Here is a 22,512-nt window from a genome sequence, read left to right as displayed (position 1 = left end):
GGTGCAGCTGGCCAAGAATGAAGGCCACAATAAAAACGTGTGTGGAAATGCTTGAATGAGAAACAGTGATTTTGTCATGGGAAAAGAAACAAGATGTTTAGGATCAAATTGAATAAATCTTCCTTAGCTTCCTGAGAGAGCTTCTAAGATGTTTTATTTAGAAAAATGCAACAGGTCTGCTTTTTGGTTTTCAAGTGTAGAGAAAATTAATAACAGGAAATGCACTTCATTATTTAAGAATCTGGGTATAGGGTACATATGGTATATGAACTAAAATAATGGAGATGTATTTAGCTGTTTTATTGCCTTAATTGTTTAGATTATCTAGGCTTCAGAGTGGGTACTATGAATCCCGCGGTATAACATTTCTCATTGTTCCCCATGCAGAGTAATTGGACACGTAGTCCATTGCTGCAAACTATGGCTGTGGGTCACCTAAAAACGTGGGCCAACTCTGTCCCTGGAGTAACTCCGCTGAAACTAATACAATTAGCTGTCTGGTGAGCTTTTTCATTGTGTGTAGCCCATACAATTACTTCACTGGGTGATAAGGACTTAATTAACTGTCTTTGACTTTTCAGCTCAGTTTCTCTTTCACTTCCAATAGCTTTTCTGCTGATTGGTAACATGTAAACATTGACCATGTATTGCTAAACTCTTTCTTGCATGGCATTCCTTTAAATATCTAAAGCAGAAAAACGTATATCATTGCAACTAACACGACCTCTTTGTCCTTTTGTTCCCTTTCTCACACAACCATTTTGGTACATTCTGTTCTCCAACAGAAAAGCATGAGGCATGGGCATCTTCTTTAGCCTCGAGAGGAGAACAAGTAATACCCATTAACATTGAAGGGATTTCAACATATGGCTTGAGGTTTCCCCAGAGATACTATACGAATTTAATTGAGGTCATCATTAATTATGATCCTTTCCTTCGCCTGAAACCTTGAGTTAAAACAACAGGGCCTTCTCTTTGAATGTCTGGTTTCTGCAAATGTATATATTTCAATTGTCTTTGAATTAATTAATTTTCATTTTCTCCCTGATGAAAAAGGTATGCTTTTGAGGGAATGGGATCTTTTAATCAGTAAAAATAAATACATATCATACTTCTGAGCTTGTATGAGGCCTGTGTGGCACCCTGGGTGGTTAGCAGTTAGACCAGTAGCTGCAGTGATTTGAAACTTTACTGTTCCCGGTTGTCTGCTCTGGCCTTCTGCCAGATACCACTATCCTGGCAGAAGAGGGAGAATGGGAGAATTGCCTGGAATTACCATTCCAGGCTAAAGTTCAGCACTCCACGTTGCTCACGGGCACTGTTGGGCTGGGATGTGTCCTGGCGATGCTAAGGTGCAGTCACATCTTTTGCCTCTATCAGAGAGAGTTCAGAGTAGTGCAGCTGGAAAAAAGAACATTAAATAGCTCTGACAGAGTCCTTTGATGTACCTTTCCGATAGTAAAGAAAAAGGAGTGTTCTTGATTTGAGTCAGCCAATCTGAGCTAGCTAACTTGAGCGAGAACAGCAGAATAGATAAGAAAGTTAAAAGTAGAAATGTTAATGGGAAAAAAAAAGTAGGCTGCCAGCTGAAATTAAAGACAAGTTGACCTTGTTTTCATTGCTCTTTTAGCAATTGCTAGTTTACTTGGGTTAATCAGAGATTGAGAACTACTTGGATTAAGACTGAGAAAGTTTTGGTTTAGTGTACACAATAATTTGAAGAATTGAATTTGCTTAGGTAATGGTGCTAAATATTTTTTGTCTTTTGTATAAGAAAATCTGACTAAATTATATAAGTGTCTCTTCAGGTAGAAAATGTATAATAGGAAAAAGGTCTTTAAAACAGCAAATAACGAAAAGATTATAGTAGAAAGCTGAAGCAAAACAATTCAAATTAAAGGAATAATCTTAAAGGAAGGGTATAACTAACTACTGGAACAAAGTGATGTAAGAGCTGGTAGATTTTCAGTTTTCATGTCTTCAGTCAAAGTTGGATGTTATACTTGGAGATAAGTTTTAGCTCAACAGAAGCTAAATTTTTTTTCAAATGAGAGTTAAAGACAAGATTTTTCATTAAAATAAGTTAGTTGGGTAAAATTTAAAAGCCTAATACATAGAGAAATTCACAGTAGATCATCTAATGGGTTATTCTGACATCAGCATCTATATGTGTAGTATGAAACTACTCAGAAAATGGAGGAAAGCAATGATAAAGAATTTACATATATAGTACTAACACTTTTATGAATAAACACCTCTGTTTGTGTTATGATAAGCCTCTCTGACATATGCAGCTGGTCTCCTTCTAATCTCATTTACACCCATTAAATGAACCTGATTTACCCTCTAGTGAAACCAGCGGAAAACCTGTTATTCCCTGCTGATTTTAACAAGCATCTCCCACCCTATTGATGTTGTTGATATAATATTGCACATCAGATAGGCAGGGGGCATTTGGTATTAGTAGTTTTCGAGTAACACTTCCAGGAAGGTAATTTCAGTAAAAAGTTGAGAGTTTGTATGCCATGAAGAGAGACCAATCAATACTTACACTTGCTGGCTGGTACTTTCCTCTCACTGTTCAATATTTCTGAATTTTCAAAAGTCTCTGGCTTATCTGGGATTACACTTATCAGTAATGCCACCACCCCAGATAGTGTTTCATTTTCAGCTTTCTGGGTTGTTGGAGTGGAGGTTTTCTATTTCATTTTTACAAAAGGCATATTTCATCTGATTTCATCCACTGTACTGTATAGAGTGCTGTTACTGAATAGCAAGGCAAACAGTTGGCTCCTAGATGTGCTCTCTCATCTCCTACAGTGACATTCTTGCCATGAAGAAAACATTCCTCACTTCCCAGATTCTTCTAGTTTCAGTTCCAGAGTGTCACTGGTCGATACATCTCAGCTCTGCCTTGGATCCCAGCTGGTGAAAAGGCCGGATACTGAAGCCCTCACTTGACAGTAATCCTTGATGTACACTGTACGGCTGTGGGTACTGTGCAGAATAGGCTCAAACATGTAGTATGCTATTTTTTATTTACAAATAATAACAAGGCTTGGACATTTATTATTTCTAATGGAATATTTTGCTTCTTTCTCCTTGCTTCATTTTTAATTGGGTTAAGTGTGGCAATAAATCTGACACTTGTAATGACTTCTAACTGGTTTGTATCATGTTTTCTGGGCTAAAGTTCATGTAAACTTTAAGAAAGTTTGAGGAAAAATCTATTCTGACTCTACAAAAATTTCTCAAAATGCATCTTCTATTTTCTGAGATTCTCTCTTGAAAATCTAGTGTTCTAGTTTTTATAGTATGTTGCTTTGTCAAAGTATTCTAAAGTTTATGAATTAGGGACATGAAAGACCACAATTACATCCAATTTATCAGACAGCTATATCAAGAGAAGCAGAAGTAAAATACCTATAAGCTCAAAAAAGCATGAGCCATGCATCAGGCCAAGATAGGACAGCAGTACAGATAAACCTTGCTGTGATCACAGACGTTGGGTTCCCTGGCAGGTGAACTCTGGTCAATGAATCTGTGGAATAAAGCATGCCGTGGGGTTTGTGCCTCTTTCTGTTTCTGTTCAAGCTACAAATAAAATCTTGTCTGGCTGGAGTCTACCTTTCTAACTTGGTCCAAAACTTTTTTTCCTTCACTTAGCTTTGTGCTTGAAAGAAAAAAGAAGAAGGATATTCCTAATGGCACATTTTTAAAAGAAGTTAATTAAATTGGGAAGGAATTGTACTGTCATTGAACAAAGACATTCTATTTCTGAATCAACAACTAAGTGGAGAGACAGCAGGTAAATATTTCAGCCTTCTTTTCTTCAGTTTACCTGTAATGTAAAGCATGATAATTCTTTAGAACGACAGTTATTTTTAAGGACCTTTTTCAAAAGCACTTTTATATGATTATGTTTTCTTGTCCTTAGTGGGCATATTGCAGATAAAAATAGTTGAGTGTGAGTTAAAAGAGATGGATCTAAATGGGGCCAGTGGATGATGGTAGCTATCAGTTTTTATCATTAGTGAATATTCAGAAAGCTCGTACAGCAAATGAAAACTGTAGTTTTGCTACCAGTTGCCCAATAGGAAGTGTATGAAAATGCTGCGTCCTTTTGTATGGCCACAGCACAGATTTCAAGAGCAAACCCTTTTTTTCCTCCTTGGATAGAGTCAAGCAGGAATTGACTTGTGTATTCACATGTTCATATCACCATATATCACGGTACACATCACCATGTAATTTAGTAATTAACACCTTTTTTTTTTAGAAAAAAATAGCGATGTGTTTCCTGACCAAAGCTGTTTCTTTTGAGCAACTTCAAGGACAGTCTTGTACTGGTTTAGCAGGATTTCCCTATGTCTATTTTGTAAAACTAATAAAGCCTTTTCACAAAAGATAGTAGTCTGCAACTCTGATAAGTGAACTCTCCAAAAGAATAAATTGCATCTTTTTAAAGAAGTAAATGCAGGGATGTTATTTCATTTGAGTGCCTGCTTTCCAATACTTTGCTGTTTCTGCACTGAGTTTTAAAACTAAGGATTATTTTTTTCTCAAAGAACCAACAGCCTTTGAAGTGACTGGTTTTGTAACAGAATAACACAAAGCGTCTTTTAGATAGTGCTAATTTTTCTGATTTACTGGTGGAGTTGAGATCTGCTGCTAATAATTAGTTACTGACTTAACTGCTTTGTCAGCTGATGTGCTCAGTCTTCACCAATTTCACTCAAAATGAGAACTATAATACCGGAAAAAATAATTTTCAGGTTATTTTAACAAATGGTTATTGTGAGCAAAATGGTTTAAAATGTCTGTTCTTGGTTCCTCATGCGCTGCAGTCTCAGAGAAGTACCTAATGAATAGATGTGAAAACACACTGTACTTGTTGTATGAGTGAGTCTGGACAGGCTGCCAAAAAATTTTGGCAGAAAAAGCTCTTAGTCTTTCATATAGGTCAAAAGTCAATTCTATTGAACAGTGTAACACATTGCAAAAAGCTGCTGTCCTTTAAAATTTTTCTTGAATGGTCTTGTTGCCTTAGACATTTTAATGGTCTGAATAAGTGAGTAATGGCATAATAATTAATTACCTCTTATGTAAGGTATTTCAGCCAGAGATTTCAAAGTCATGGTTATGTCAGAACCCAAGTACATAAAACCCCAGTGTGGATTCTTTCTTTGAAACATAAAGTAGCCTGAAATTACCAAGGCTTAAACTAAGAAGGATTGAACTGTAGAGAATCAAGGCCACTTTATTTCTCTATGAGAGCACTGGGAGAAGGATGTAATGCATTTTAGCTTGTGCTCTTTAACTGCATACCTGCACTGAACATATTTTAGCACTTCTGAATGCCTTGTGGGACAAAGAAGCAGAATAGTATCTCAAAGTAGGGAGCTTCTTTTTTATCTGGAGATAATTCTGTAACAAATTGTTGAACATAAGGAGTTTGCATTCACTTTTAGTAGATTTTCTTTTTTACACTCTGATAAAGAGGTTCTATGATTTAAAAGCCACCAATTTCAATTTTCTAACAGCAGTAGGCTCCACATGGCTTGATCATGACAGATTAATTTAAACGGCTATTGATATTTTTGTAGGATCATTAGCAATGTAATATTAATAAGCAAATATCAAAATATCATATTAGTGAGGGAGTGAAACAGAGTGGGATACACAGAATATGAAATCAGAAGTTTCTGGTAAAGTCAAAAAGGTGGGGGTTTTTGTCACTTCAGTAGTGTTTCATTTTGTTCAGGTTAATAAACTAAAAGGAGCTAAGATTCCTAATTAAAATAAATAAATAAAGTACTGGAGAAAGACCGTCTAACCACTAATGGTAAGTGTAAACATCAAAACAATGCTTTAAGCACAGTAATTAGAGGATGCATAAATCCATCAAGACTAGGCAAAAATTCATATATCATCTGCATATCTTATTTCTACTTCCATTTTTCCTCCTGAGAGAAAAAATTAGTCAAGATGAGTCAAGAAACTGAACAGTGGCACATTCTTCAGTCTTCTCAGAAGACTGAGTTTACCATCAAGAAATTGCTATAACAGTCTAAAAGGTTTATCATCTCCAGAACACAAGAATCTCCGAATGCTTGTGGTGGGTTGACCCCGGCTTGACGTGAGGTGTCCACCAAAGCTGCTCTGTCATTTCCCTCCTCAGCACGACAGAGGAAAGAAAATACAATAAAAGGCATGTGGGTTGGACAAGGAGAGATCACTCACCAATTACTGTCACAGGCAAAACAGATCTGACTCAAGGAAATTAGTTCAATTTATTACCAATCAAATCAGAGTAGGATAATGAGAAATAATCCCAAATCTTGAAAATGTCTTCCTCCCACCCCTCTCTTCTTCCTGGGCTTATTTTTTCTCATGAGTTCTCTGCCTGTTCACCCACCCAGCAGCGCAGGGGGTCAGGGAATTGGGATGCTGGTCAGTTCATCGCACACTGTCTTTACTGCTCCTTCCTCCTCAGCAGGAAGGTTCTTCACATTCTTACCCTGCTCAAGTATGGAGTCCCTCTCATGGGAAACAGTCCTCCACGAATTTCTCCCATAGGCTGCAGTTCTTAATTAATTGCTCCAGTGTGGATTCCTTCCTCCAATCCCGTCACTAAACCTGTTCCAGAATGGGCTCTTCTTCCCACGAGTCCACAAGTCCTGCTGGGAGTCTGCTTTCCATGGGGTCATAGCCTCCTTTGGGCATCTACCTGTTCTGGCATTGGGTTCCTCCATGGATGGCAGGTGGATCTCTGCTCCACCACGGACCTTCCTGGGCTGCTGGGGCACAGCCTGCCTCACCATGGTCTTCACCATGGGCTGCAGGGGAATCTCTGCTCCAGTGCCTGGAACAACTCTTTCCCCTCTGTGAGGCAGTGGATTATTATGTTAGTTATTGGCTTGGCCCAACTCAAGTGTGTGTGTGAGGAGGGAAGGGACAGGTCGAATTTCGCAAAGGTGGAGTGGTGCTGTGCTCCATACCCCAGCCCATTTGACCCTACTTGGGTAGCCCCAGAGCAGTTGTCAGTCACTAGACACTGGGAGCACTGCCCCACACCACACCCCCTGGAGCCCTAACCCAGCCTCAGAATGGCCGGCTGGGAGCCAGCCTGCCTCAGAACCCCAACCTACCCCCAGAGTGGCCAGTGGGCCAGAAGTCCTGCCGGGGGGGAGGGAGGAGGGAGGCCACAGGGGGCCAGAGTAGATAAAACCAAAGGCGTGGTCTCCACCTTGTTGCAGCCCTGCCATTTCCTGGAATTCTGGTGCTTGATCTATGCTGGATCTGGGGTGGAAGCTGTAATTCTCTCTTTTTCTCCCTCTTTCTTTACTTCCTCTCCTAATCTCCTTTCTTGCTATTTGAGTAACTTAAAGCCAGATGGATTGGATTTTGCTAAGTTGAATGGGTTAGCAGGTGCTAAGTCAATGCTTTGTGAAGTGTTTTATTTTGGTTGAAAGTTTTGCCAAGTTCCCTTATTTTCTAAAGTTTGCTGGTAAAAGTGTGTTGTTTGACCTCCTGAGAAATGTGTGTACAGTCTTCTCTCATGCTCTCTTTCAAGGTATATAAAGAACTGAAGGCCCTTTTAATAAATTTGGTGGGTGAATATTCGGAGCTTCATATACTTTTAATGTAAAACCCCTTCAATGAGCTTGTAGGGTGATCTTGGGGTCTCACATCCTCCTTCTGCATTGACCTCGGTATCTGCAGAGTTTCACTCACATATTTTAACTCCTCTCTCTGGCCTCTGTTGTGCAAGTTTTTTTCCTACCCCCTTGTCAACTATGTTATCCCAGAGGTGCTACCTTTGTTGCTGATGGGCTTGGCCTTGGCCAGCAGTGGGTCTTGGAGACATCTGGCAGTGACTCCATCAGACATAGGGGAAGCTTCTCACAGAAATCAGCCCTGTAGCATCCTCTCTACCAAAACCTTGCCATGCAAATCCAACAGAATGCCAAACATGCCTTCTGTAAGGGAAGAATATTTTTGAAGAAAAGACATGTTGTTTGTGTGAATATGTGGTTATCCAAGCTTTCCCCACCTACTGCTGAAAGACACAGCTTATTTCAGCTTTCTCTGTGACAATTGTCCCCAGTTACTGCCAGTTTTCTTGTCAGCATTTATGATACTGTGATGATTTTAAAAGACTCACACTATATGTAGTATTTTGTTTCTCTCTGTTTTACTTAGAGAGACACAATTTTCATATTTGCAGGGAGGCTTTTAAACTTACATGTGGAATGTCTGGCTTCCTGAAGCAGATTATTTATCTTTCTTTCTCGCTAAACCAGCAGAATAACATTAAATCTTGAAGTTTTCATGAAAGCAAAGCCTAGACATAACTTAAGCATTTCCAAGTACGCAGATGACTAAAACATGATAGTCCCATTTAAGGTTGCTGGGCTATATCTTATTTTAAAGAATAAGAAGTCTATCTCTTCTGATTTTTTTTCCACACTAAAATGACTTAATTTCACATGCGAAATATCTAGAGATCCCATTAACCTTAACTATAGATATTATTTGGAACACCATTTTTGCCAAAGTCTCCTCAAGAAACAGAAATCCTGCATTTGAAGACAGTTAAGCATGCTTTTTCCTAGCTTCCAATATGCATAGAGTGCAGAGCTATGAGAATTTGTGGCAAGTGAATTTGGAAGTGCTTCTAAAAGAATTGCCAAAAAAGGTTTCAGATAGGATAGCCTTTCACTTTTCCACAGTACTGAAAAGATGCTGAAAGGATGGGAAAGAAAATCATATTAATTTGTGTAGTCCCAAATGAAAACCTTTCACCTGAAGACTTTATAGACAACAGTATGAACAATTTAAAACTACTTACTTTCCCAATGTTTGCATGACTGAATATTTACTGTTTAACAGCAAAAATCAATATTATTTGTGAGAGGTGTTCAAATTCGCTTTAATTTGCTAGTTAAGAAAACACCAGGAGCCTCCTGTGAATACTGTATGTGTATGAATACTTGACTTCATCTCTCTCTTTCCTCTTTCTAAGTGCTAGTAAGGTCATGGTTGTTCCAGGACTCATCTTTCCTGACCTATACACCAAGAGATAGGAGTGGACAGAGGAGATAGGGAGGCAATTGTGGTAACATCCTTTTTTACTCTAATTATATTCAGAATTATGCTATAAAACTTATTGCAAGAACAAAATTCATACTTAAAATAGCCTTTCTTCTGTAGCTACTGCTAAATTATATTTGTGTGAAGTAGAGCACAAAGACAATGCTTTATCAAAAGGACATTTAATTAAACATCAGTGTTATTTTGTCTCTGTCAATCTGTGAGTCATGAACAAAACTTTTCCACCACGCAGTACAAAGCTGTTTTCAGCCTTTTTGAGAAACCCAAGATTGATGGTTTTGTTCCTGTCTTAGAACATGAAAACACCAGGATAGATTATTGTTTAGGTTACAAAGAAGAAAAAAACACAAGCTGATCTTAGATTTAGACTTGTTTTTTCTTTAATTCTTCCTTTTACAAATGTGATGCCGCAATTAAATAATAAGTATCTGCTTGGGAAGTTCTGCTCAATTACTGAAGAAGCACAACAGGATCATCATCAGCCATTTTCCCACAATATTCTGATAATCTCAGAAGACTTTGGCAAATAACCTTTGATATATTATATTGAGTAAAAATTTTGGTGTTTACAAAACAATTAGGTATCTAAAAACTTTTCTATGGCTGATATTGACTGCTAGTACCATGTTTTTATTACTCTTGTGGAAGAACATCAAGTTCCTTTTGATCCTTATGTTCAAAGCTCTCTAAGCTTTGCCTTTATGTTCCAAGATCTTCAGGCTTGAAGACCACATATAACAGGTAAGATTATCGATAAAATAAAGCCTAAAATCATTTTGACAAATTCAGGATAGAGGGCCTTCTTACAAGTTGTTTCTTGTTTAGTCTACTTCCAGTGGATCAACAAGTACACTCCTCATCGACTTTACAGTGAAAAAGAATACTTTTTTTCTCACCTTGGCTTTCCAAAAGCAGCATTGTCAAAGCACAGTAACGAAGAGTAAATAAAAAGCTGTTTAGAGAATGACATGAGAAATGTGTTCACTTTAATTGAAGTGTTGCAACCTTGAATACTGCAATGGTGAACATGCTATGAAACACAGATATTAGGTTTTCAGCAAATCAGACATCATTCTAAGCACTGAATTTTTTGCCTTCCTTCTGGGCTGAGCAACAAAAGCATCTGTTAGTGTGAACAATAATAATTTTTGTTTTACCAAGACTAAAGATAGGGGCCTGCTTAGGCTAAATCAGTACCCTAACCAAGTTGTCATGTGCTTGCAACACATCAATCAAAAGCTTTTTGTGGTTTGTGAAAGAAGTGTTTTTTGTTATTCTTATAAACTAAGTCATTGTTATTCCTCTTCTGTAATTCTTCATTTGTATGGATTTCAGAAATCCCAAAATGATATATGTAAGGCTGGTCTTCCGATTTTGGTTAGCCTCTGGTAAGAAGCAGTAAAAAACTGATGTAGAGAAAGGATTCCATTACTTTGAGTCCAAATTAAAGAACTCTGGTGAAATATTAACACATCTACTTATGCAGGGTACTTACTAGACACTTCAGTCCATCCTAGTAATTGCAGGCTATCACCTTTAAAAGGAAGCCCAAAGAATGAATACATTCTATAGACATGTGTCTGATCATGAAATTATTTGACTAAGAATAAAATAGGAAAATAAAAATGGAGGAGCTATTGATTTAGTGAGCAGGGTTTGAGAAAAGTTTTACACTACTTAGACACCTCTTCACAGAGGAATTTGAAGGAAAATTAGTCACTGGGTCTCCTCTGGAGGAGGAAAAATAAAAGTCCATGAAGGAGATCATCTGAGTGGAGGCATGTGAGGAGTTCTGCAGGCAAGGACAACAAAGAAATTTTTAAAACTCTCAGACACAGGGCAGTATAGCTTACCCAGTAAAGCCTTTTGAAAACTTGAGGAGAAAATATTAAGTGGAGTTATTAAGTTTGTAGACTTGTAGGAGAGGAGTACTAATTTGAGAGTCGAAAGAGATGATTTCTAATTCCCATCAACCTGTGATCAAAATAGGAACAGTTCTCCTGTAAGATGTGTTTGTGGTTGCCAAACAAACCCAACTGGAGGTGATGATAACATGTAGTAACATCTATTTGGAGTATTGTTGTCCTCTTACACTGTTTATTCAGACCAAACTGTTTCTGCAGCTGTTTGTACTTAACAGTTAAACTTAGTTGCTGTCCTTTTGTGTAGAATGGATCTAAGGTAGCTGGCATACTAAATTCATCAAAGAATGGCACAATGCTTTATTTTCTTGAATTCCTCTTGAAACGTCTTTATTTTCTTGAAAAACTTTCTTGAAAAAACTTTCTTGAACAATAAAACAATAAGTAGCATCTTGTTTAATCAGAAAAAACTCACATAAAACCCAGTAGAGTGTAGGGGAGCTATTGCTATCTGGTACTCAAAGAAGTAATAGGTGAGTTTAGAAATGGTCACACCCAAAATGAGCAAATTCTGATTGCTGTAAAACAATTTTTGTTGGAAAGGTAGTGTTTGAAGTTGAAAATTATGAACAGCTCAAACTAGACTACTGTACCAGCTGAAATGAAGGCTAAGATACTTCAAAGGTCTCTTGCATTTAAACTTCACCAAAAATAAAAATACCCGGAAGAAAGCAGTTAGGCTGTATGACCTGTACATCAGGCATGCCTTGTGAACTTAAGGGCTTTTTCTACAAGACCTGCACATAATTTTCTTTTCCTTTGACTTAACTTGTCCATCTCTGTCAAAGATGTCTACCCATTTGACATAACCTTGCCTCTGATGTATTGGAGGAGCCAACAATGCAACAGATGATGAGAGTTTCAGCATATTCCATTACTACATATCACATTAAAACTCAAGAAGCTCTTGAGAAACTGCTGAAACACTTTCTTGTCCATGCTGGATCAGAGAGCATATGCAGTTTCCTGGCATTGCTCACTCATTCAAAAGTGCAACATCATTTTCCACTGGCAACAGATTAGGTATCTTTTGCTAATATATTTTTATTAGTTTGTTCATGCAAATCAAATGCTTCAAAATAAATTAGTAACTGTTACTTTTAGAAAAACTCCTGAGGATATTATGAAATAGTACCAAGACAAATAAAAAAATGATAGTGATTTGTGTGAATTTATTTGGACAAAAGAAGTAGTAACATGAACTAATATCCTTTTTTTAAAAGTATTTGAAAAAAATTCAACTAGTCTCCCATTTATCATATCCCATTATTTCTCAGTTTTGTGAAGTTTGTACTCTATGTCTTTAGTAAAGAGAATTGATGTTACAAATTTTGATGTTACATTGATGTTACAAAATTTCTAGAGCACTTCTATGTCAGATCAAAAAGGGGGAAGAATAAGAAATAATTCTTGTGAAATTTCCAGCTCAATTTTCAAGCCTCACTGTTTTCATATATTTAGATGAACACTTGGAATTTTAAGTGCCTAGATGGACTATAGTTCTGAACCTTTCCGCATCTCATTTTCACCAGTATATGCCCCATAAACCATGTTTAAACCATGTTTCAATCTTGTAAAAAGTATGGAAAACTATTAATTTTTTTCTCGCCTTAAAAAGATAGCTTCAACCCCAATAAATAGGTATGAGATTGAAAAGATCTAATATTTCAGGTGGGAGTTATATAAGGAAGAAGAAATATCTTGCAGAGGTGCATTGCATAAAGAATAAATACATTGTTAAGCAAACAAATAAAGCTAACTGTAATGTTTATGTAGAGCATCCAAATAATAATGGAAAAAATGATATTTTTATAGATGCAAGTTTGCCATTTTATTCACACAACATAACAATTCCATGTCATCAGCTCTTCATATCTATGAATACCACACTTACACTTTATAGATAAAACACTTATGCACCATTCACTAGGGAATTAGTCGTTATTTACAGAAAAGCTCTTTATAAAACTACAAAAATTATGCATAGAATCTCTTTACTGCCCAGTCTGATTTTAGCAAGGCCTATTGCTAGTTCCTGGCATTCCTGCACATTCTGGCAGGGTCTATTATAGTATCCTAAGTTTTGAAATTTTCTACCAGACATATATTTCCCATTTAAGTAGAGATGGTGTAAAAATCATATTCTGTCATTCTTTGCTTCATGACCTTATGCATCTTTCTTACCTTCTGTTTTTTTTGGCTTAACCCAGACAGGATTTATTTGCTTACTTCTTATTACCTCCAGGGTGCCCTAAATGTCTCAAAATATTTTGGAGATCAGGTCCTCATTGCCTTCACACTAGCACTATGGATTTTGATGAAGGAGCTCTGGAGTCTCAGAGAAGATGACTTCAGTGAATGGAAGGAGGTCCTTACATCACTGCAGCACAAATAATAATTGTAGCTCAAAAAATGAAATGGAAGCTGTCTGCAGCTGAAATAGCAGTTGTGCCTCTCTCTTATTTACAAGGAATACTTTCATTCCGTATACTTTACGAAATAAGATTTTAGTAATCCACATGTTCTATATGGAACGTTACTATGTAATCCACATTTGTGATCTGCTCTATATTTCATATGTCGTAGACAGATTTACTGTTTCCTATAAATCAGTGAAACTGCAAATAGGGTGGAAGAAAAATGGCTAGCTTGTCTAATTACAGAACACTAGGAAGATCAGAATAGAGTAGCTCTTTAAATGGAAGGACATAATGTTTAAACCCTGATTGTAATAAGGTAGCATTTGCCCTTTCCTCATGGCAATCATTGTAAGAGGGATGAGAAATTGCAAAAGCATTATCCATCATCATTAAAATGTGCAAATTTCTATATACTTCCTGTGAGTGCAGTATTCATGTATACTTACAATTCATTACAACAGCCATTTTCCAACATTTGAATACCAAGTTGAGTAAAGAGCTAACATTTTAATATGACAGGAAGATGAACATTAAAGAACAACTTTAAGGACATACATTTTCTGATTTTCCCATTTAAAATCTGATTTTCCCAAGAACTGTATAAGAATGATCTGTTGTTCTGTAGAAGATTTGCTGTTACAGAACTGTATGGGAAACTGTAATACTGTAATGTATAATGCTTAGATTGTGATAAAAAAAAGAGAAGCAGTTTGAAATAGGACTATTGTAACGTGGAGATCTTTATATGATAAAGAATCATGTACGCTCTTCTGAGGTGGTAATCAAAGAGGTTTTACTTGAATTCAGCGCTTCCTTATATACCTGGATTCCATGTGACCTTAACCAATGGGGTTGTCTGTCCCTGCGCATGTCCCCTGATTTCTCTGTCCCTGGGACATGCCCCCTACAGACTATTAACCATGCTTAGGAATTGCTTGTAGATAGAAGTGGCGACTTGAAAACTGGGAGACTGTTCTTGGCAAAACCTCCAGGGTAACCCCAGGTTAGAGCTTCTGACGCTACTTTCCCTCTGGTGCAGGAGAGTTTGTTTTTTTCATTGCAGAAAATCAAATGATCACTTGAATTCCATGTGAAGTCTCAACAAAGATTCCACTTTTTTGTAGTCTCAGGATAGCACTTCCTCAGAATGCTTTTTGGTCTATTCGCAAGCCTCTGCTCTGTATTTGTGAAAAGAAAAAAAAAGTCAGATGTGGCTGCTCTGGCTGGCTTCTGTGTATGCAACTGTCTAAGAGCAAGGGTTCAGGTGGAAATGGTGATGTTTAAGTGGGAGGGTGCCTAAGAAATCCTACAATGTGCATGTTAAAAAATAATTCTGGAGGCCTATGGTCTAAGCACATGACAAATATTAATAAAGATGGGAGAAATAAACAGTGGCAGAGGGAACATATAAGGTGAATCTGCAGTGTCATTTTCCTATCTTACAGGTTAATGGTAATCTTAGCTTCTTATTTCTGATAAAGGTCTAGTTTATTAGCTCATAACTGCAACAGAACAAACAGCTTAGACTCTTCTTCTGTGGTTCCAGTTTGTCCCATCTGTTCAATTGGCTATTGCTTTTTCTAAATGGATTCTCTGCAGTATTATAGTTCATAGTTATGTGAAGCAAATGAAAGACATTATGAAAATGGCAAAGCAATGAACATCTCTCTTGGCTAAAACAGAGTTTTAGTTTTTCCTACATGATATGAAAAAAACTCGCTTTACTTTATTCTTCTTTGATGCATTAAGCTATGATGTGGTAGTAGGAATTAAAACTTGAAAATAAAGAATAGAAAAAAAAAATCTGTTCTGCAGTCTGAGTTACGGATGATTTGGTGAAAACTTTTAAAATTTATAAAGTGTTCTTATGACATTGTTTGGATATTTATTTCTGAAAATACCTCCCTCGGAGTACTCTTTCTTCATGTTGTCAGATGATGTTAAAATATTGTGGGCTTATAAGTAGTTCCACAGAAATAGTGTTTTTTTTTCTGTGTGAAATAAAATTTCATCATGATAATTCTATAATTTTGTAATTGTGTAAAACATGTATCTTGTTAAGGTACATTTTATTGAAGAGTGAAGTGTAGAGAGTCGTGTTTCTATGTGATTTTTTCATTGTAGTACAATTTAGCATATGGTTGTGACACTGTGTGTGGGATTGTCAACAGGAAGTGCCTAGTATTTGATCTGTGCTACATGTCCAGAGTTAATCCATTGGTCAGACACTTCCTTTCATATAGGCTAAACAAAGTTGAATTATTTCATATTTGCCATAAGACAGAATAAGGCAGCTGAGTTGTGACGGTTCCTTAAGTTTGTTTGGTCCTGTGAGACTTCAGGACATGCTAACGTGATCACTAAGATGTATGGTAGTGATTTGTTATGTCAATGATGTCAGACCCTGTGTGAGTTCCCAGGTCTCCGAGACAAAATGATGTGGAAGAAAGGGCAGAAAACAGTGCAAAGAAAACTTCTGTGAGATAAGAAGGCAGAACAATAAATCTTGAGATTTATAGCTGGGATAATGTCACCTGCACAGTCTACAAAGATGTACCTGTTTGCATTTAATGCCTTGCAAGTACTGAGCAATTGTGATGATTATAACTACTTAGCAGTTTTTCACCACAAGCTATAACTAGCTGTCCAGACAAAGGTGAAAAAAAGTTCATACAAATATATTTTGATATGATATGATGACATATCATTTAATTAAAAACCTCTTTTTTTTTTTTGTTTTTGTTAGGAATCTTTTATGGAAAAAAAACCCAACAGTGCAAAAAACCATGTACCTACCATGGTACTCAGCAAAGTGAAGTAGAATAAGCATCAAGTTGTAATTGACTGGTAGGTGCAAATATTAACTGAAATGGCAGAAAATCAGCAGTCTGTTGAGGCATAGCAGTATACTCTAGCAAATGAGTTACACACTTTAATTTGCTCTATGGCAATGTATTATTAATTGGTAATTTATAATAAATGCATGCTATCAAATTTATATCAACCATATAAATGTAATTATGTTTTCATAGTATGCACTGTTATGAGTTTAAGTTTTGTGGTTTTCTCTCTGTACTTGTCTCTATTGGATAAGCTCTTTGATGTACTGTACCTGGTTTGATATGTACTCCTCTGATAATAAATTATTGATTACTTATTTATGGTTTGATCACTAAGCATAGAGAATGTCTAAGCTAAAAGTCTTTATGCAGGTTCAAATAAGAATCTATACAGAGAATTCCAAGAAATAAATTAACTGAGATCAGGTTTTCTCTTGCTTTCACTCCTGTTGTAATGATCAACGGTTTTCTTGAGAGCGTTGAAGAAATATGTCTTAAGAAAAAAGATGAATGGGAAAGGGGTTGACCCTACTGTTGTCTTCCTCCTTTTTTTTTTTTTTTAAGATTTGGACAGCTTGGTAGAATTTCTTGAGCTTGATAGAACAGCTAAGAAATTTAAATTTAGAAGTTTAAATTTCACATGGTAGAAGACATCTTCAGTGTTTGTGTTTGTGGTGGTTTAACACCAGCTGGAAATTAAACTCCAAATAAATCACTCTCCTTCCCCCAACCCTTCCAGTAAGAGAGGAACAAAAGCAGAAACGATGGGCTGAGATCACAATTTACTGAAAGCAAAAAGCAATGGAATAAGAAACCCACAGTAATAACAGCAATATTAATAACAAAAGTATACAAAAACAGGAAGTGTTTTATCCACCTCAACTTAGTTCCATGTGGCTGCTGGGACAAAGACCAAATTGCAGCTGTTGCTGCAGGCTGCATCACATGGCTGCCAAGACTTTAAAGGCAAGATGGTGGGGGGCTCCCACAGCTAGTGTTTTCCACCGTCTCAAGCCTTGGACAACGAAAACCAATGACAGACAAGCACCCTGAAAGCTAGGTTGTCTGAGTTGCACCATGCTGATGCTCTGCTCTGCTGGGATCAGTTCTGCACAGGTACCTCTGTTGCTGCTTCTACCCCTCCACTGCAGGTTGATCCCATGCGGTGCTGCTCCTTTTCTGTCTCTCTGCTGTGCTCTGCTTGGCTGGGCTCAGCTGGGCTTGGCTGGACTCCCTTCGTCTTGGCTGGACTGGGAGTTGCCCCTGCTGCTCAATCCCCATGGCAGCCTCCCTGTCGGTGCTGTCATTCAGCACTATGTCGATTCCACATTTCAACGCTTTTCTTTCAGCCCTGTGTCCTGTAGCCATGTCTCAGAGAAACGAGAGGGGATGGATGGCAGCGGCAAAGGAGGGAGTCCACAGGGCTGATGCTGACAGCTTTCCCACTGGAGAGAACGAGGCAAAAAGGGTGCACTTCTGTGGTGTGCTTACCTTTTCTTCCTGAAGCCATGTCCCCACTGATGACGTGGATGGTATAGAATAACAAACTGGCTTCGCTCATGTGGAGATAAGCTCTGCCCCTTCCGAGTAAACAGGACATTATCCACCCCTTATTCTATACCATCTACATCATGTCTCGATCTTACACCTTACAAATATATAGGTATACTTATTTATATAAATATAACTATACACAAGCATAGATGTTATTTCGGTAGTCAATGGCTTCCTCCCCCCAAGATGTCTGTTGAGTTCATTTAGTCCATGTGATTTTCTTATGAAAAAAAGTAAGTTCTGTCTGTGCATTTTGGGCACCACAATATAGGAAGGGTATAAAGCTATTAGAGACCATCTAAAGGAGCACAATGGAGATGGTGAAGGCTCTAGAGGGGAGGCCGTATGAGGAGTGGCTGAGGTCACTTGGTCTGTTCAGCCTGGAGAAGAGGAGACTGAGGGGAGACCTCATCATGGTCTACAGCTTCCTCATGAGGGCAAGTGAGAGGCAGGCACCAGTTTCTACTCTCTGGTGATCAGTGATAGGACCGAAGGCCTGAAGCTGTGTCAGGGAACATTTAGGTTGGATATTAGGAAAAGCTTCTTAACCCAAAGGGTGGATGGGCACAGGAACAGGTTCCCTAGGGAAATGGTCACAGCACCAATCCTGACAGAGTACAAGAATACAATTCAAGAATTGGCTGGACAATACTCTCAGGCACATGATGGGATTCTTGGGGGTGTTCTGTGCAGGGCCAGGAGGTGGACTCGATGATCCTGTAGGTCCCTTCCAACTCAATATACGATACTAAAACATTCATTTATGTCTTTGTGTGTACACATGCATGCATTCGTACAGACACTATTAATTACCATTCTGTACCTACTCTTACTGCAGATTATGCTTTAATGTGGCCTACAATCATCTGTTTGAAATAGGTGTATCACATCTTTAAATGAAATTCATTTTGCCTATATTCTTTTTATGTAAAGAAATTGTATAGAACTGTTAATTCTCTTGCCCTTCGTTTCTTCAAACCTGAAAATGAAATGACAATGGCAAACCATTCCTATGAATTACAGATTTAGTGCATGTAACATAGGAGTGTCCCAGATATTAATTATTTCTTAACTTCTAGAATTACGTATTGCAAGCATTGCTACTTCTATTTAGATTTACAGTTTTCAATACACTGATATACCCTTGACAGTTCTGAGATCTATATGACCTTTAAATTTTCAGTAGAGATATTAAATCAGATTTTCAAAAATGATGCCAAACAATGTTCTCCTTCCCTTTCCTTGCCCGTTTTCTTGAACTTATCAGTAAGGAGTCATGGAAACCAAGACCAGAGGAAAAAGAGTGGTCTTTAAGAAGCTGTCGACAACAAAAAGATAGAATATGAGGACCTTGGGAATATTAGATTTTGCCAGTCAAGAAGTTCGACGGTTACATCAAGACCAAGGAGATGCTTATAGCCCTATCCCAAGCTAAGATGTTCAGTTCTGATGCACTTAGCAATTTTTGCCACTGCTGCCGTTTTTGTATCCTTGCATACTCAGACTGTGGTACTGTGGGAGCTTGGGATGCCTTTGGAGTAGAAATATCTGATATTTCCAACCAAATCCCTGATACACAGGGAACTAACTTTCTGCTGGTCTTCTGTCAAACAAACCGAAGACATCAAGATATTTGAGTGCAAGGAAACATTAAAAAAAAAAAAAAGAAAAAAAAAGGGAAGGAAAGGTAAGAGCATGGGAGAACCCCATACCTATCATCCAAACAAGGGAACCAAGAACACTGAAAGGGGAATAAACTTTCAGATAATAATAAGAATAAACAATAAGAAAATATTGTCTAAGAACTACAAACCATGTTTGTGCAGTTCTTAGCTGTCTAATATAATGAATTTCTTTTTTTGTTTTTGTTGTTTTGTTTGTTTTATGTGTGTGGTATTTCCCATTTTTATGGAAACTATATCGTAAATCCACAAAGAAGTTAGGGAAGTTGCTCATTCCCTTGTACACAGACACAGAATTTATAAGGAAGCACATAGGACCAGATTTTTTGTTAAGGAGCTGATTGCAGACTGACAGGAGCATGTAAGAGAAGTAGGACTGTGCTGCGTTTACTTCATGCTCCTCGCCTGCATGTGTACTGTTGGCCGTTGATAAGCAGAAGACTGGGTTAGTTGGGTCCTTCATATGAGACAGTGTGGCTCTTCCTATGTTATTGAGCAATATATTCCCTATGCTTTCACAAAACCTGGCATTTTTTCCCAGAATAATAAAATGTGATTTTTAAAGATTGTGAAGAGTAATTTGTAAAAGAAAGTATTATAAAAATGCAAAAATATAATCTGAATTTATATGATCCTTATTCTAGTTCAAAATGTACCATTTTGGTCTGTGTGGAGAAGGGTTAAGCAACTGTGATGTACCTATTGATGATACAAAAAAGAAAAATTATTGAGAGAGATTGCACATGGCACAGCAGCAGTGTCTGTTTTCATTGGGCTCAGTGAAGGTTTTGTTGGGATCCACTGATGTGCTGAAGTGGAAAACAAAAGGGCACAGCTCTGTCTGCAAACCATGGAAGACACTTCATGAGCTATGGCAAAAAGCTGCATGTTTTCTACAGCTTCTGGTTTGACGAGGATTTCTTTAAATTATAATTTTAAAACTTAATGATCAGGACTTCATTGGGCCTGGTATACAAAGTGCAAGGCCAAAATACTGCAAACCTACACATCTGCTGTACAGGCTTAAGTCTCTAAAAATATCAAGGGGTATTATTGGTAGTCCTTTCTCCATTGCAGAAGTGGAAAGACAATCATTGATATGAAGAGTAAACTTCTTCCTGCTTTCTCTGTGGCAAAGGCAAGATAAAATACTGTTGTGACTCTGAGCTTCTAACCTGCCTTTGGTCAAGGAAAGTCCTGCTGACTTAATTTTGCCTGAATAAAGGCTAGAGCATTATCTTTGGTTATTATATAACCGCATTCTCTCATTTAAAAAGATTTGAGCCTGAAATGGGCATTCAAAATAAAGGGCTCAGAAGAACAGAATAAATTACAGGAGAAAAAGAGTTTGGCTGAAAAGAAGCCTATACCTTTCCCACTAACAGGGAAGGCAGCTATCAGCATGCTCTTTATTAAGACTTGAGCATTTTCTGCAGAGGAAAGATAAGATATGGGGGAAGAAAGAGTAGAAGTTTAAATTAGAATTGATATCAGATGCAACAATTAAGTATTGACAATTTTTCAGACTTTGGAATGGTTCCCATTTGCAGCTGCAAGGCACTGCAGCAGATTTCATATTTACAAGCACTTGGTGAGTACTCTGACAGGTTTATTATTTGTTGGCTTTCTCCAGCGTTGCACAGTAAAAATTGTTTTCAAGGACTGTTCAAAAGTGTAGCTGGCTGCCACTGTATCAAACCCAATCAATCCACCAATGTATTTCACATTCTTGATTGATAACTGGCTCAGCAGTTTGGCATTTCAGGGAAGAAGCTGAAGGAAAGCAGGTCTCGACAGTCATTAATCCTTTTTCCCTGAGCCTCCCTTGGGCAACTGCTTGTGCCATTATCCACATTTCTTACTGCTGATTTCCACAATTCCATGGCTGCTCGAACCACCACAAATTCACTGCTGTCCCTTTCACTTACTGTAGACTTTTCATCACACTGGACTCAGCAGCCCTCCTGGGCTGATAGTGGTCAGGGGAACATCTCTCTCTTTTCTTTTTTAAACCTGGGCCATTAATTTGGTTTCTTACCTCAGTGTCCTTTCCTCCCTCTAAATTTATGTTGTTCCTTATTGATCAAGAACATGAGGGTATGAATGTACTTCCTTTAAAATACGTTTGTGTGGGTTGGGATGAGAGATATCTTATGGTAAATAAAGTAGAGATTCTGCTCTTCCACTGCTGGTTGAACTGGTTATTCATGATGTTTTGCCCATTATGGTCTGTGTTACTATGAAGCTGAATAAACTTATGTTAGCTGCTGGGGAGATAGGCTATTTATTTATTTATTTGTTTGTTCATTTATTTATTTAAATGCTGCAAAATTGTGAGCAAGCCCACAGTGTGCTGACTGAAATGTCAGAAGTAGTTAAGCCAAACTGTTTCCAATGGGGAGAAAAAAAAAGTCGTCTGTCATTATGAGGAGTAGATATCTATAATTAATTAGGAGCTAGAACTTTTAGAGAGAAAGGAAAAAGAGACAAAGATGAAAAAAAACCCACATTCCCACATTTTTCACATTTTTCCTGTGTTGACTTTGCTGCACCAAGGGTACTGAATACTCCAGATGGGTTTAAAAAATACAGATTTGAGTTCCCCACTGAGGATTCAGGATAAAGTCTATCTGTCATTTGCCAGCAATCTGGTGTAATGTGTCGCTGTGCTGCTGGGAGAACTGTCTTGTGTATATTTACTATTATATTAAAGCACAAACATCTCCTCCACCTGTCCTCTAAAGAGTAATTGATCCTAGACAAATCTGTTCCATATAATATATGTTTAACTACTCTCATCTTTGAAGGCAGAATCCATGTTAGGAAAAAGTGAAATATCCAAATGAAGGGAATTAATTGTGCGAGGAAAGGGAATTCACATGATGAAGGTAGTGTAAAGAATTTAAAGGAGAGGAAACTGAGACAAGGAGACAAAGAACCTCACTGGGAAATTTAGTAATACAATCAAATATTATGA

Source organism: Lepidothrix coronata, unplaced genomic scaffold (assembly GCF_001604755.1).
Source record: "Lepidothrix coronata isolate B3197 unplaced genomic scaffold, Lepidothrix_coronata-1.0 Scaffold0, whole genome shotgun sequence".
Lineage (NCBI taxonomy): Eukaryota > Metazoa > Chordata > Aves > Passeriformes > Pipridae > Lepidothrix > Lepidothrix coronata.
Note: the sequence above shows the minus strand (reverse complement) of the source record.